At 43.1% G+C, this 16,645-nt stretch overlaps 1 protein-coding gene across 24 annotated transcripts in view; it reads right to left on the bottom strand.

The window, feature by feature from the left end:
* ADGRL2 (adhesion G protein-coupled receptor L2) overlaps positions 1 to 16,645 on the bottom strand; it is a 401,353-nt gene that overhangs the window by 151,690 nt on the left and 233,018 nt on the right. For 21 of the 24 annotated variants that reach the window (XM_054073437.1, XM_054073442.1, XM_054073441.1 and 18 more), the window contains exon 1: positions 12,080 to 12,216. The exons of 2 other annotated variants lie outside the window; for them this stretch is intronic. The gene's annotated coding sequence lies outside the window, so the exon portion shown is untranslated. Of the gene's footprint in view, positions 1 to 1,646; positions 1,991 to 12,079; positions 12,217 to 16,645 lie in introns of those variants that run through there. One more of the 24 variants, XM_054073440.1, reaches the window with a different exon arrangement.

Raw genomic sequence — 16,645 nt, 5'->3', positions numbered from 1 at the left:
ATTGTCACTTTTGTTGCTTGTAGTAAGTTTAAAAAGTATCCAAGTTACTTATCACCATAAAAAACTTGGTGTTGCTGAAAGAAAAAGTGTTTTGCTACGGCTAAAACAAAGTAACGTGATTTTATTCAAGTAGGCTCTTCCAACATAGCAAGTACATTACCATTGTTCTACCTTCAAAATACAACGGTGTTAAAATATACATCTTAATCCCAGCTGTACTCTCCACACAACAGACCTCAAGTTACATATACGTCTTGATTGTCCTATTGTATGGCAACCTCCACTGAATGGAATTTCTGAAACATCTTTACCTCACCGGGAAAGAAAGACACACTGTGTAAAGGAAGATTATGTCCATTGCCTCCCCGTAATTCCTCAACAGGATTAAATTAAGAAACCTCTCTTTCTTCATCATGACTAATACATTAGTATTTTCCCATGCAAAAAAAGCATGATGCAACTTTTCAACCTATCAAAATCTCTACGAAAGACATCATTTCTATATTTTCTGTAAATCTTACCATTCTAATCCTATTGGAGTGTAATTGCTGTGGCTAATATTCTTACCCCGTTATGAAAATGCTCAACATAAATGTGGCACTGAGTTGTTAAGATAATACATGATCATGCTGTGAGAGGGTAATACCTATACAATAGCCCTTGCCAATACCATAAATCTCTTTATTAGACAACAACCTATTACAGGAGATCTACTTAACTGTTTCCCTACTTAGAGGGCCATTTGGTGTTACAATAACAAGCTGACTTTTCACATTAGCAAGGATTAGCCAGTATAAATAATAAATCGACACCGAGTTGCTGCTCTTTTAGATATGGTAAATCTTTCCTGGTGTTTAAAAGGAGAATCCAAACTAAAACTCTGAGACCACATTAGGCTGAACATATGTTAAGTTTAAAGTTCTGTTAGTTTAAACTAGCAACAAAAAAAAAAAAAAAGAAATCAACTCTGAAACCAATTTATGTGGCAGATTTATTACAGGAGAGCATGTTATGGAGAGCTGTTTCTGGTTTATGGAATGTGCATGCATACTGCTTTATTTCCTAACAGCATCATAGCAAATCATCTCTAAATTTGCTGAAATATTTTGAAGTAAAATGATTGCCACCATTTTTCCAGAGATAAATAGTGCAGAATTCATCTAAGTACCATCTATTATGCTTCTTGCTCAGCAAGCAAAGCAATTCATATTACAAATGAATTATTTTCTTCTCTGAAGTCTTAACTTCTTGAAGGATCACACGCTTTCACCATTCAGATAACTAGAATACAAATTACAAAACCAGACCATTCCTTTCACTGTGCCAGATTAAGGAAAATCACTGTTTAAAAGAAGTATTTCTGATTCTTCAAGCTGGTTTTTAAGTTACAATTCACAAATAAACTAAGGTTACGATACTCCTTGCTCTTTCTTGCCAATATTTTTCTAAAGCTTAAGACAGAAATCCTTACCACTGTTCGCCTGCTTTAGTCCAACAGTTTGAATTAATCCATTATATCTGGATGAAACTCATCCACCTTCTTCTATTTTATAAGAGAGAAAAAGCAAAATTAAGAGTTCACTTTCCGTCTGCAATCCCCTTGATTACAAGTCACAACACAGCTCGTGTAAATGGAAAAGACTTACCTATTTATTGCTTTTTGGCTAGCACACTACGGCACGAGACGTACCGAAGACCTGAAAGTACTGTGTTGTCTCTCTCATGCTGACATGACATTTTTAAAATCAGAGAAGACAGTTTATGCAAGAAAAATCTGCCTCCCGTCACACAGAGTACCAAAACTGTCTTCTCACACCTCGACATGCAAGAATTGTTTTCCTCAGCTCCTTCTTACACTCCCCATAAAAGGACACTTCTTTGAAATATGAAGTATTTCGAAAGTCAGCTTTTGCTCACTGACGTTTGAAGATTTTTGCCCGCTGTTATTTGCTGTTACTGACGGAGAGCCTTTTTAAAAGCTGTATGTGCAGAGCCCTTCTGCTCCGCATAACAGAGAAGGCACTGTGAAAAGAAATTGTACTTACTGGAAACAATTCAGCCCTGAATGCCTTGATTGCTCTGATTAGCTCATGTACAAGCTCCCTCTGCAGGTAATAAGAAGAATGAGCAAAAAAATGTCAAAAATGTGGGTAACAGCCTGCAGAGGAACCCCAAATAATCAGTCATCACTTTAAAGAAACTCCCCCAGAAATCCTTCTCCGATGTTATCTGACAGAGGGCGTCAACACAGAAAATATTCTCTTTTTTTCCCAGCTCTGTGTCTCTTCTTCTCCTCCTCTCAGAATAGTTAAAACACTCAGCTTTAGTCTTCCCTATATTAAAACACACAGATTTCCTTTCCAAAGTCACCTAAATGCTTTCAGGGCAGGAATAAAAAGAAAGAAGAAAAAAAAAAATAGAAAAGAACAAAAAAAAAAAATAAGGAAAAAGTCTGCTCCGCTTACCAAGAACCAAACAGAAACGAAAGACCACCCCAAACAAGAAAACAAATTCATCCTATCTGATGCATCTCCCTAACCCAAACCCAAACAAACAGCAAGATCCCTCAGTCTGTTTACTGCTGGGGGATTAAACCCAATGCCACTTTCAGATACAATTGCACATGCGCTCCACCCAAGTTTAAAAGTAATTAAACAGGAGGGTACGGTATCTTGAAAATTAAAAAGTCTTTATGAATTTATATCATATTATGAAGTAAGAATGTAGTTTCCATCCCACTGGAGGTAAACTGCTTTTCTTCCAAAAGACCTTTGCCTTACCTTAAAATGTCTTAAGTTTGTTCACTGTAACAGCATGAGCTTCCTAGATAAAAATCCCTTCAACGCAAATGGGAGAAAGCTTCGATGAATGAAGCTATAAATATTAAGCAGATCAAAATTAAGCCTTCGTCCTATCTAACCTTTAGCACACGCTCAAAGAACTGGGAAGCCAGCAGGCAACATTCATTTCGCTTCTCACATGGGAAGAAGGAAAGGAAGCCTGTGGTTTTGTTTCTCTCACAGAGCCAAATCCCACTTGCTTTACTTCTGCAAGTAGTGCCATCAGGCTCATGAAGTACACTCATAAAATAAAAGCGCATGCATAGGGTATAAAGTCACATACAACCTGTGTGACTTGAATTTTCACTGGAGAAATAAACTCCAAAATATAACCTTTCAAGGTTTCAATGTCAAGCTTTAAAGAAAAATAAATAGTAGAATCAGACCCAATGGCTACAGCCATTGCAGGGGACAAATGTAGGACAAATTTGGGGTGTTCACTTCAAGACGATGAGACTGCTGCGTACCGAGCTCTTCTCTGCTGCTGGAATATCTTTAACAATCAGATCCACAACTGGTTATTATCAGACATTGCTATACACCTCCTTAAGTGAGAGAAAGTATGAGGAAGTAAAAAGAAAGCAGGAGGGGGGGGAAAAAAAATCTTAACATTTTGGAGCATGATGCTGTATTCAAGCACTGGGTGAGATTATTGCCTGAAGGGTGAAAGGATTTCTTCTCGCTTTCAAGTTATGTCAGCCTGCAACTCCCCTCCCTCTCTACCACAGCTCCCAGCCTCTGCCCATTTCCCTGGCACAGCAGCTGAGCCAGGAATATCCCTCAACCGAGGAGGCACCTTCTCTCCCTTAAGCACTTTAGACTGATATACACGAGAATCAGCCTCACCCACTGACAGGCTGCATTTAAGAAATATCTATCAGACCGAATGAAATCCCAGCTGCAGGAGATGCTGCCCTTCGGTACTCCAATGACAAATTTACCGAAGAAATAGTTATGAATTGGTCTTCTGGAGAACATTCACTTTGTTCAAACCGACGATGCAATCATCAGTCACTCTGGGAAAGGAGAGTTTTTCCAAATGGGCCCCTTTGCGTCAAAAAAAGTCTAAAATAAGCTTAGGATGAAAGGATGCCCGGATGAATCGCAACAAATTGTCCCTACCATCGACACCAGCATCAGGAATTTGCTCGAGAAACGCCGCGTCAACAGCAGAACTTGTTCTCGGGAAGCTTTGCTAAAACCATCGCTTTATTTAGAAACGATGCTGCCTATCGCGAGGGCACCGTTTCTGAACACCCTTCACACCGGTGCAGACTGCTATGCTGTAAAAAATCACAAATATGATACTGTAAGGGAATCTATAGAAAGGTGATCTGAAGTCTCCTTCTGGCATGTGATCCCTCTCCACCACCGCAGCACTAATTTCAGAGCAAGGCTCTCTATTTACACCAGATCCCATCAACAGCAAGGCAAGTATGATAGCCAGTAACGAGGTCGGTCATCCACTCCTCAGCTGCCAGAAACAATTTTTAACAGTAACCGGTGTAAGATTATTCTGTCATCTAAGATCCAAAGGAATAATCGGTTTGAGGTGTTGACTGATAGGAAAATACCAACAAAGGGCACAAAGGAAAGCAACAGCCTACCCTAAATGAGAGATCCGGGGCTTTATCATGTCCAGAGGCAACTAAATAAACACAAATAGCCTAATTTTTAAAGCACAATTCTCCAGTTATAAATTGTTGTGCTGCTCCTTTGCTGATACGATCTGTTTTTCCAACAGCTGCGGGTACAAATCTAACCGCACCTTACCGAGATAGTCCTCTAGCAGCAGGGCACACAGAGTGCTCAGCTGTTCCCTACACTGTCCCCATCACGGAAAGCAGCCAAGAAGCCCAAGAAGTATGAAAATTCCCTTCATCACAGATCTTCTTTACCATAAAAGGTATGAACGCTCCCAACACCTAATCTGTGCATCAAGGCATCCCTAATTTAAGAATTAACATATTAAACACACTATTATTTCTACAGTATCAGAATTCAGGATCTTAAGTATCAGTCTTCATTGCTGTTATTTCATTCCAGCTTGCGTAGGTCATTACGGCCGAGTAACACATCATTAAAATAAAAACATAGTGTAAAATAAACTCGCATACATTGATCACTGCAAGTCAATCTGCATTATGTTTTAAAAAGTGCTCCACTTTTTCCCCTACGTTGCTGCTTGGGCAAAAGTACGCGCCTTTCTTGGGTGGCAAACACGCTGTAAAACACTGATTTGAGTGCAAAGACAGTCATTTCAGAGGTATTTAGTACACCAAGGGACACAACAGCCAGATGTAGACTCTACCATATTTGTATGAGGAAATGCCATAAGATATGTCTCCTACGACCAAAAAACTGCATTACGTTAAAAGGAAAATATTCTTAACGTTGCATCTACACAAGAAACCCAAGTAGGTTCTTATTAGCCCTAATGAGATTTTCTCTGAAGCTGGCTATTTTCACTACCGAAACACAAGACACTGGTACTTAAATCTTTTTGTGTAAATGTTAGTGTTTATAATGTGCTCCTAAGGGATTAAGATTAGGAAAAAAAACAACCACACAACCAAGACAGGCCCTATTTTTCTCAGCCCATGATCCCTTGTCAAGCCATGATTAATGCCGTGCTCTGTAGAGGGAGACATTACATATAGGCTACAACAGACCTAAATTTTACCCTAAGGCAGAAGTCTGATTTAAACATCTCTATTCAAAGTGACATTTGTCCTCTCTTTTCAACCAGTTTCCTCTGAAATTCCAGTAAACTGGCTTTGTGACCTACAAATGGTCCATTGATTCTAACTTGTCGCGTTGGCTGTCCTTGTAGCAAAGTTAGTTTTGGTGACTGAATGAAGCAAGATGTTACGCATCCGAGAAAAATACAGGAGCAGAGTCCATTAGGTGCTCCATTAAATGCTCGGTTGGATAACAGCGACCAGAATTTACGGTTATAAGGATTCCGACTTACACAGAAGAGCTAAAGATAAAGACTGAGGTCAACATTAAAAATTAGAAAATGTTTTTATATTCAGAAGTAACAATGGCCTTCATATTCTGAGGTGATGAGCAAAGATGGGGTTTTTATTACAGACAAGAACACGGGCATCATCAGCGCCACCCTGAAAAGTAATTACATTTTATCTCTTGCCTTTCACTCTGAAATGTCTGCTGAGATATTTACATTTGTCTGTTACAAGAACAACAAGCCAGTCGGGAGGAAAAAAAAAACCAAAAAACTAGTTGTGATCACTTATCTCAAGTAAATACTATTTCTCCAGTGAATGGTATTATTCTATTTTATAAAGTTATTGTTAGATCCTCCGATTTATCTGTAACTGCTATTGTAGGGGTAAAAATAAGACACGTTTATACCTTATAAAGAAATAGCCAAATAGCAGCCCTGGACATGTAGAATAGTCAATACCCTTCTTACTGAACATGAAAAATGGCAACGTTTGATAATATTAAGCAATTTAGACAGTGCTGGCAAGTTCCTACGAGCTAAGGTAATCTTATTTCTGGTGCTTTTCTGGGTAAATTGATTTTTTTTTTCCCTCCTCTTAGCTGCTCTGATAATTGAACAAATTTATACAACTGTGATGGGATTTTACTTAGCAGAAAACATACAAAACATTCCCCCAAAATGAAGCGCCATACTCATAAAAATGATATTTTTTTTGTGGTCGTAATTAAGCAAACTGTATTTAAGCTTGCTTTGTGCTGGGATAACAATCAATAGTATTTTGTTGGAGACTGCACTCTACCTGCAGGTGTTAAGCACTGTGCTTGCCTCAGTCAGGCTGCAATGTTTTTGATTATTATGCCTTCCTAAGTAATTTGGGTAAACAGCAGGCTAGAGTTAGCTGAATCATTACAGTACCTCATGAAAATCAGAAAGAAAAGAAATTATGACATATGCAGATTATACATTCTCCTAAAACCCATAAAATACTCTGTTTAATATAACAACTCACGGCCTGGAGATGCTACGATTCCAAATTTGAAGGCTTTTATTTTTTTCCTAAGGAATCAATGCCTGGTTAACTGTTTGTATCTAGAGAACGCTGCAAGACCTCACCATCATTAGGCAAGTGTATTTCTATAACAAAATCGCTTATAGCAAGCGACACCATCTTCACAGCCTATGCTGCAGAAACAAATCTTGCACACTACAGGCTGAAAAAACATGAAATCCAAAAAAAAATTCAATTGAAAAGGGCTTTAAGCCCGTCACCTTTTCCTTTTTTTAATGAAGAACGTTAAAAAGACTCATATCTGTTAAATAAAGACTGTCAGTATTTTCTAAACCAGGTACATATTCATGTTAAATCACAAGTTACCAATATTACAGAGCCACCTACTATAGTTTTATTTTAAGAACCATTGGAAACAAAACACAGCTATCTCTGAAACTATTTAAATATTAAACATGATTGCGAAGAGTATTGAGAATGGCCTTAAAATAGCTTTTTGTTTTTCCAGTTTTCCTGACATCCAATTACAACCGTGACGGTTTAAATCTTTTACTTGTTTCAAACCGAGGGGTTTAAAAAAAAAAAAAATAACAGGCAGCTTTTAAGTTTAAAAGCTGCACATAAATACTTAAAAAGGTGAATTTCTTGCTTCAAATCGCTTTTGTACATCACAAACATCAATCCTAAAAAATGCCTCGAAAGAGTCTGTTTAACATGACATCTCCAAGTAACACGCCTGACAATAAATTTCACTAACCTGTGCTCTAAAGTAGATTGCTTTATAAATGACTGCTTGTCTGCTTCTGTATGAATATGATTTCAATTATACTCCAGACGTAGTTTAACTTCTTCTTTTGCAGTTCACCAGGTAAAATCATTAATCATTACTTCCAGTTCTTGTATTATCAGTCATCCACAGATATTCCCCAGTGGAAATGCAGAGGGGACAGAGAGCATTTCTTGATATAAAATCTCTCCAAGTGGTTATTGGGAGGTATTTCTCCATTACGGTTGCGCATGGGGTTATCCCCAGGAAGAGCTAGACTAGAAGTTAACTGTGTTTTCTTACAGGTAGATCAACATCTTAGGTGGGCACAGGATGAACAAGGGCTTGGAAATTAACAAACTTTTTAGACCAAACTTCAATAAACACTCATGTTTCCACCTTCTCTAAACATTAAACAGTTATTCACATTGTATATATATTATTGTTTGTAGGAATTTATGCTACACTGTATAGAAATGTATTGTAAATATAACTTGGATAAATATTTTGCTTAACCAGAGGCTTCTCCCTGCAACATCCTTAACTGAAAATTATGGACCTTTCCAAAAAGCTGTCATTCGACACAGTTTTTCTTCATCAGAACTATTTCCATTTAAAAAAAATATATATATTAATCAAAATGTCATACCTACACATTGCATTTTCAGAAAAAAAAAAATCATATTATTACATATTATTAACCATAAAGACTACAGACTCTTAGGACTACACTACGCTGCTTATTTAAATTTTGATAAGGTGCTTCCTTACTACAGACTAGAATTCCTGAGTAACCCCCTTCCCTGACTTTATGCATTAAAAGCAATAAGAGATAAATAAAACATTGAGAAAGCTTCTGAAGTGATCAAATAAGAACAAACTAAGCAAACTTTGGGTTTTTTTCTTTTTTTTTTAAGGCTCTCCTCTTGCTCATTTTAAGAAGGGAAACACCCAGAAGCCTGGTGTTAATGTCTCTGCTGATTGTGAAAATTGCAGCAATAAAAACTCCAACTGCTTGTCTTAAATTAAGACTCTGCAAGACTACACGCGAGATCTGTATCTTTACATTAGTTTTTACAACATTTGGAAGTTTGGTTGCCTGCTTTGATGTTGGTCTATTAATGAGCAGGGGAGCCAAAAGCCAGGGGGGAAAAAAAAAAGGAATGTTTACTGGAAATTCTCAAGTCAAAACCTGAAGTTATTGGTTTGTTCTACCCCACATGATTGAGGATCCCCATTCCCCCCACTACCAGGTCCCTCAGTCTCTGCTTTTCTGCTGTTGCCAACACACAGTAACCACTGACTGAAAATGGCAGCTGAAGTGCTGCTGCTGCTGCACATTAATTTTTCTCTAAGTGGACTAATTTTGTCATCTGAATGTTGAAAATCTTCTTTCCACTACCTTTATTTTATTTTTATTTATTTATTTATTTATTTTACCTTTAGAGATTTGCTGAATTTGGGGTTCCCATCCCTAAAGTGCAGCATTTTCAAGACAACCTCCAGATTATCACTAATAGCAGAAAGGATAACGCGCTTTCTTTATAGCGCTCTGCATTCAAAGCAGAGTAGTCAACAGCAACTTAAGTGCGATAGAGGCAATTGCATCAATATGTTTCCTTTTCCACCACCAAAAGGTACTACTTTCAGACATGAAGTAAATAAACTGCTCGGAATCACCTGAAAGTCATAACACCCCATTTTAGGACCAACTAAACGCATCTGTTTACAAGAAGCCCAAATGGTCGCATCCATTTAAGACCAACCAAAAATGTAGATAATTTATTTCATGAACTGCAGGGATATACCATATATACTCCATTTCTTCATTAAATGAAAGGAAATTGAAGCATGAGTGAAGACATCCTACTTTCAAGGATGAAAAAGAGGGGACGCTCCTTCCAGTCCATCAAATGGAGAAACAGAGGGGGGAAAAAACCAAAATACAAACTGAAAACCCAACCACCAGACCAAAAAACACAGCCCAAGCGCTTCAACCGACTACAGAAAAACAGAAAATACGTGTTTTAATGTCTGTGTCATCCAACTAAAAGGCTGAGAAGGAAGGGAAAGGCAAGGAAGGCATAGAAAGCGGGGATTTCTGCCAGAGATCCACCAGGATACAGCCCCAAGAAACATCTGGTCCCTGGAAAAGGTCCCAACTTACTGACAGACAACTGGATCTGGGTTGGGTTTGGGGCTGCCAGAGGATGGCCGGTGGTTTGCAGGGGTGAGGGAGGGCCACAGCCCCTTCCAGGCTCGGGGAAATAGTAACAAAAGAACACAAAAAAACCCTGCAAACGTGTAGTGGTGTAGAACACCTCGCAGCGTGATAAATGCTCTCGGCAGCCTCCGAAAGAGCACTCCTGCCATACCCGCTTCCAAATTATTTATTGTAGGGCAATACTAACCGCAAATTAAGTTATCTGAGCAAACACAGGATCGCCGATTAAAGGAGATTACGAGAATTACTCGTTTTCACTTTTTTTTCTGGAGTAAAAGAGAAATGGAAGCATATGGCCGGTGAGGATCAAAACTTCTTTTAAAACTCCACATAAAAATATCCCTTTTTTTTCCAGCCTCCCCCCCCCACCTCCCCATTAAGGGGGGGGCAGCATCTTTGTTTCAAAGGGCCAGCACCGAGAGGTCTTTTATTACAAGATTCCATTTGTTTTCCTGAAGTAATTGGAAGGTGCTGCCCATTCAGTCCCCGCTCGCAGGAACGTGTAGGCCATTCCCGGAGCAGAAAGGGCTTCCCAAACCCCCCCTGGCAGACAGAAGCCACCACGCACCAGAGAAAGAGAAAAGGTCACTTATTTTTTTTTCCCCCTCTTCTTTTTTTTTTTTACTCTTTTTATTTTTTCTTTTTTTCTCTCTTTTTCTTTTTATTTATCTTTTTTCTTTCTCTTTTTTCTCTTTTTCTCTCTCTTTTCTTTTTAGTTATCTTTTTCTTTCTCTTTTTTCTCTTTTTCTCTCTCTTTTCTCTTTTTCTCTCTCTTTTCTCTTTCTCTTTTTTCTCTTTTTTCTCTCTTTTTTCTCTCTTTTTCCTCTCTTTTTCCTCTCTTTTTCTCTCTCTTTCTCCCTCTCTCTTTCTCCCTCTCTCTTTCTCCCTCTCTCTTTCTCCCTCTCTCTTTCTCCCTCTCTCTGTTTTCTCTCTCTCTTTTCTCTCTTTTTTCTCTCTCTCTTTTTTCTCTCTCTCTTTTTTCTCTCTCTCTTTTCTTTTTTCTCTCTCTTTTTTTCTCCCCCTCGAAACAAACCATTAACCAATGGAGCGGAATTGTCCGAGCGCTCCGCAGCGAAGGGCCCTTGTTTTTTTTTCACCTCGCATTAATTGCCAAACAGCAAAAAGTTCAGCAACATAACCCAAACCCACCTCCCCATTTTCCCCCCTTTGCAATCCCCGCTGCCCTTTGGGCCTCCGCTTGGAAGCCAAGAGGGAAGACAAGCTGAAGTTTTCTCAATTGAGCCGGAGCCGAGGAACCTTTGATATGCTAATCCCCCTCCTTCAAACGGTAAGAATTCACACTCGCATTAATTCAAACAATTTGGGCAAGAATGATGCGAAATGGCACCTCTTTTTTTTTTTTTTCCTTTTTCTTTTTTTTTCCGTGGCAAAGCAACAAAAGGAGCCTGCGAGGAAACCAAACAGCAGCACATTTGTTCTGCAGGACTCCCTTCCGCCGCGCACAGGGGCTTTTCTGGGCGAAGAAAAACACACCTGAGCACCAGCAGAGCTCTTTTACTTTCTGACACCACCACCTCCAAACCCCAGCAGGGCTTGAGCAGACTAACAACAAGATGTTATTTTTAGAGCCAGACACAGCAACGGTGCCTCATGACACACTCTGTTTTCTGTCTCCAGATGGCCCCAGATTTCTACATGTGAAAAGAAATAGAAATATATATATATATTTTTTTTTTCTTTAAAAAAAAAAAGTTCTTCTCGCTCCACGCCGAGAAAGGGAGATCTATCCCCCTCCCCACAGCCCCCCCCGGCCCCGCACGCACGGGTTGGTGGTCGAAGTTACAAAAATAACCCCGCAACAGGTAATTATTTACGGAACGCGGACAACTTTTCCCCGCGACGCGCGCAAACCTACGCGGGGGCCGCTCCGCGGGCGCATCCCGGCTCCGCAAACCCCCGGCGGAAACGATCCCGACCCCGAAAAACCCCGAAAAAATAAATAATAAAATAAAATAAACCCGTAAACCCTCGCAAACCGCCGCAAAACCCCGCGGAGCGGATCCCAAACCCCGCAAAAGCCCGCAGCCAGGCGGGCGGGGGCTGCCGGTACCCACGGCGGCTGCCGCAGGGATGAAGGATGGAGAAGGGGGGGCTCTCGGCGCCGGGGGAGCCCAAGGGCTGCGGCCTCCTCCAGGGGCACATTCGTCCTCCGGCAGCGGCCAAGGAGGGGGCTGCGGCGGGGGCTGCGGCGGCGGCCGCTGCGGAGCGGCGGGCAGGAGCGGGGCTGCGGCGGCGGGGATGCTCTTACCTCTGCCCGGGAGGCGAAGCGGGGCCGGGGTCGGGGTCTGCGGCCCCGGGGGGCGGCAGGAGAGCGGGAGGAGCCGCGGCTCTGCGGGGGAGCGGCTCTGCGGGGCCGGGGGCGGCTTCTCCTCCGAGCAGCTTGGCTGGGGCTAAGTCAACATCTTCCTGCAGTTTCCGACACTCCGCTCCGCGCCAAAGGGTCGATGCGGCCACGCTCGCGCAGGCACGCACCGAGCGGAAAGGAATGGTTTGGGTTAAAAAGGAAGGGAAAAAAAACACAAAAACACGAAATAGAGGGGAAACGGTGTGCGCTCAGCCTTTTGGAGTCCTTTCTGCGGAACGATGAGGAGACGAGAAGGCGATGCCAACAGCAGGAGTAGCGGGGAACAACTCGAGAATGTTACAATGGACCCCCCCCTTCGTCCTCCTCCTCCTCCTCTCAGTCTCTGCCGCTCGCACCGGCCGGATTTACATCTCCCGGGATGCTATTCCGGCCTCTGGCCGGGTGCGGGTCCGGCTCCCGGGGTGGATTTTCCTCCTCTTCCTCGCGGTGCTGCTGCCCCGGCAGCGGCTGCAGAGCGGGGAACGCGCGCGGCAGTGGGAAAAACGCGGTACGTACACACCAGGAAAAGGGGGGAAAGAGGGGGGGGGGGATAAAAAAAAAAAAAAGAAAAAAAAAGAAAAAAAGAAAGAATCCCAATGACTCGTCTGGCAGCCTCCCTGCGCTCCGGCACCGCTCCGTGTGTGACTGGGGATTGCCAAGTCCTGACACAGACTCTCCGCCGGCTCTGAACTGGAGTCACCTCCAGCCTCCTCCCCCTCCAATCTCCACCCCCTCCGAGCTCCGCTCCCACCCCTGAGCTCCGCTAATCATATAAACATATTATCACGTAGAGCGGCACTGGCGAAGGACAAAAAAAAAATAATAAAAAAGGAAAAAAATCTCTCCCTTCCTGCCTTTTCCTCCCGCCTGGAGGAGGAGGAGGAAGAGGAAGGCTAAGAACGAGCGGTCCGCCGGGCACCCGAGGCCGGGCAGACCCTGTTCCCGGCAGCCAACCCGGGCTGCGCGCTCCCCATCCCTCCTGCGCGGCTGCCGAGGGGCGCGCAGCCGCCCTGCGCTGGCTCCCCGCAGCTGCGCGGCTTTTTGGGGCTCGGCCCTGCCGCCAAACCCACCCCCCACCCCCCTTTTCCTCCCTTTCCCGGCGGCTGCCGGAGCGCTGCAGACCGGCAGGCGTCTCCGCCGCACTTTCTCGTTGCCTGTACCCTCTCCGGCGCGACCGCGCAGCGCAACTTGCGCGGCGCACGCTGCTGCGCACCCCAAGCGTGTGTGTGCGCGTCCCCAACACCCCAAAAGTCATTCACCAGGCGGGGCGACGGGCGAAGGAGGGGGGTATTTCGGCGTCCCCGAGGCTTTCGCGGCGCTCCTGACTCCGCTCATTCATTTGCGCGGAGCTCCCCCTCCTCCGCCCGCACCATGCGGTAGGGAGAAACGTGTCAGGACAGGGGAAAAAGCACTTGGAAACGGTTTAAAGGATACCGAGTTGACTCATTCCTGTGCCCAGATACAAAAAAAAACCCCACGCGGTCTCGTAGCGCTGTTGCTTTCTTGCCAAAAAAATCCGCTCTTGGAAGCCAGGCTCTCGGGTTGGGGGGGTTATTTTCCCCCTCTATCGATGCAAAATACTGAGGATCCGCTCTGACCTTTCGGGATGTGCGACACGAACAGTTTCCAGCTCTCAAGGTCAGGGAGAAGCAGCTGGGCATTAAGCAGGAGCTGATTTTTGCGAGGCCGAGCCACGGCGAGAGGCGCCGAGCGCCCCGGCGGCTGCGCGCCCGCGCAAGGCTGCGGGGACGGCGGGGAGGGGGGAGAACAGGCACAGAGCAGAGCAGCGCCCAGCGGGCCTGAGAGCTGCCCTCTCCGCTTCATTTGGAGGGGGATAGGCACCCCCTTGCTTTTCTAGCTGCATCCCTTTAGCATCCCCACAGCATCGCAGCATCCCCACCACATCCCCACAGCATCCCCACAGCATCGCAGCATCCCCACAGCATCCCCACAGCATCACAGCATCCCCGCAGCATCCCCACAGCATCACAGCATCCCCACAGCATCCCCACAGCATCCCCACAGCATCCCCGCAGCATCCCCACAGCATCACAGCATCCCCGCAGCATCCCCACAACATCCCCACAACATCCCCACAGCATCCCTTCAGCATCACAGCATCCCCACAGCATCCCCACAGCATCCCCACAACATCCCCACAACATCCCCTCAGCATCACAGCATCCCCACAACATCCCCTCGGCATCACAGCATCCCCACAGCATCCCCACAGCATCACAGCATCCCCGCAGCATCCCCACAACATCCCCACAACATCCCCTCAGCATCACAGCATTCCCACAGCATCCCCACAGCATCGCAGCATCCCCACAGCACCGCGGCCTCAAGGCAGGACCACGCGGGGCTCGGGGCTCGATCAACTCTTTTAGGGCCAAAGCCTATTGACAATTCATCTTAAAACACCCACAGCACACGAGGAAACCGGGATCATTACCTCTGTTAATGGTAATGATTTATGAGCTGAATTATTTTGACTTCTCTGCATACCTGCGCAATTAGTGTTGCCGTTAAGAAAATTGTAACGTGTATGAAGAGAAAGATGACGTGTTTAAAAAGAAACTGGATCTTTCAGACCAGCACGAGGGAGGAAGAATGATAGGGCTGGTCCAGAGCTCTTCAAAACCACATTAAACTTTCAGCAGTGCTAGCAATAATCCCAGGGATTAATATCTGAAATAATGGGCATGTCCTTGCCACGCCTGACTTTCCTCAACTTGCGGAACCTGTCAAGGAGACTGGGAAGTAGAAGAGTAGTCCCAGGCTTTTAGGACCAAAGGAGGAGTTCTGCTGGTGAGCAGCGCATCTTCCTGAGGCGCCTTTCGGCTGCGTTAAGTCTTCAAACGGCCTCAAAACCAAACTCAGCATGGGAAAACTGGAGATCCCATGTTTCTCTGATAGTTTTGTGTGTACTAAATGTAGGTAAAAGTATGGGTTACCGTGAAAGCAAAGTTTAGCAAAAGAGCAGGTTCTCCATTTCCCACCCTCCCCACTTTTCAAGCCCTTTGTGTATCCCTTGAATAGTCGACTGCCCTTCCTTGCTGAAAACATGCTTATAAATATGTGTAAATCCTGAATATCCCTGTATGCATTTCTAATGGAAGTAAATCATGAAGGCGTTTTAATGTATTTTATTAGAAACTGATTTTCATCGGAAAGGTTGGGTGCATCTCTTATGGAAGCAGGCTTAAAAAGGCAGTCATAGAAATATAAAGATAGATCTATTGATGGGTTATCATTTTACTAAAGTTTTGAAACTTGTCAATAACAAATACGACTTATTTTGTCGAGTAAATGTAGTTGCAGATAAGCAGCGATAGCCCTGAGCTAACGGGCTTTCACTTAATGAGAGGAGGGTTTAGCCAGAAAACAGTCAAAAATACAGGAATTTTGTGGGGTTGGTGGTTTCCCTTCCGAAGACATGGAAGAGAGGAATTCTTCTATTTGGAACAAAAACTTTGTTGGTTTTCTGTAAAACTTTTTTTACCTGCGAAGCAGTTGAAAAGAACTACAAAACTGGGCCTTGCGTTAATATTTGCTGAAGTCAAAGTAAATTCACCTCCATAGATTCTGCTGCAGGACCAAAGCTTATTTTCCCCCTTTTCATCAAAAACTTTTGCAATCATATTTCTTTCCGCGTGCAGAAACGGAGTTGTAAAACAATTGGTAACAATGCAGACAGAGACCTTTCAGCATTGGTTTCGAAAACATGTGTTTCCATTAATTCTCATTAAATCTGGATTAAGATATAAGAATACCTGGCAGAATTGTGTATTTTTTTGGCAAGTAGAATATTATTATTCAAACCATTAATGTTATTTCACATGAATCAGCATCTGTTTCTTTAAAACAGGGAAACTGTACGCACACCCCCCCATGGTATACTCGAATTGCATCCTTTAGATTGTACTCCGCCACGATTGCTGCCAGATTTGAATATGAATATATAAGAAGGAATGATAACAAATCAAGTTTCTTTTCACCATTTAAACTTCTTACTATTTGCTTTTTGCTATATCCTATAAAATATATATTGCATTCCGTACGGACTCCACAAATAAGTACAGACAAGTAGATTTACCTTAAATCTTCCTTTGTTGCAACAGTGCAGCAAAATCTTAACTTGAAAACACCACAAGAAATGTCATAAAATTAGCAAAATAACTTGATTTTTTTTATTTTTGCCCCTTTTACTACTGATAGTTTTTATACTGTTACACATTACGCTATATATTGTGTGTATGGCTCTGGGATTGCTTTGGTGAACCTGCAGGGTCACGTCCTTGAAAAAATAAAGGGAAATTTATAGTAATTTTTTAAGTAATCACAAGAACTGTGTATCGATTAGCATTTCTAGGGACTCCGTGTAAGACAGTAACAACTGGAAAAGATTGAACTGTCAGCTGTGCACTTGAAGGAGACGCATCTGAGAAAGGTAGTTTAACTTGCGTC

This window comes from Cuculus canorus, chromosome 8, assembly GCF_017976375.1.
Source record: "Cuculus canorus isolate bCucCan1 chromosome 8, bCucCan1.pri, whole genome shotgun sequence".
NCBI lineage: Eukaryota > Metazoa > Chordata > Aves > Cuculiformes > Cuculidae > Cuculus > Cuculus canorus.
This window is presented reverse-complemented; position numbering and strand designations above follow the sequence as displayed.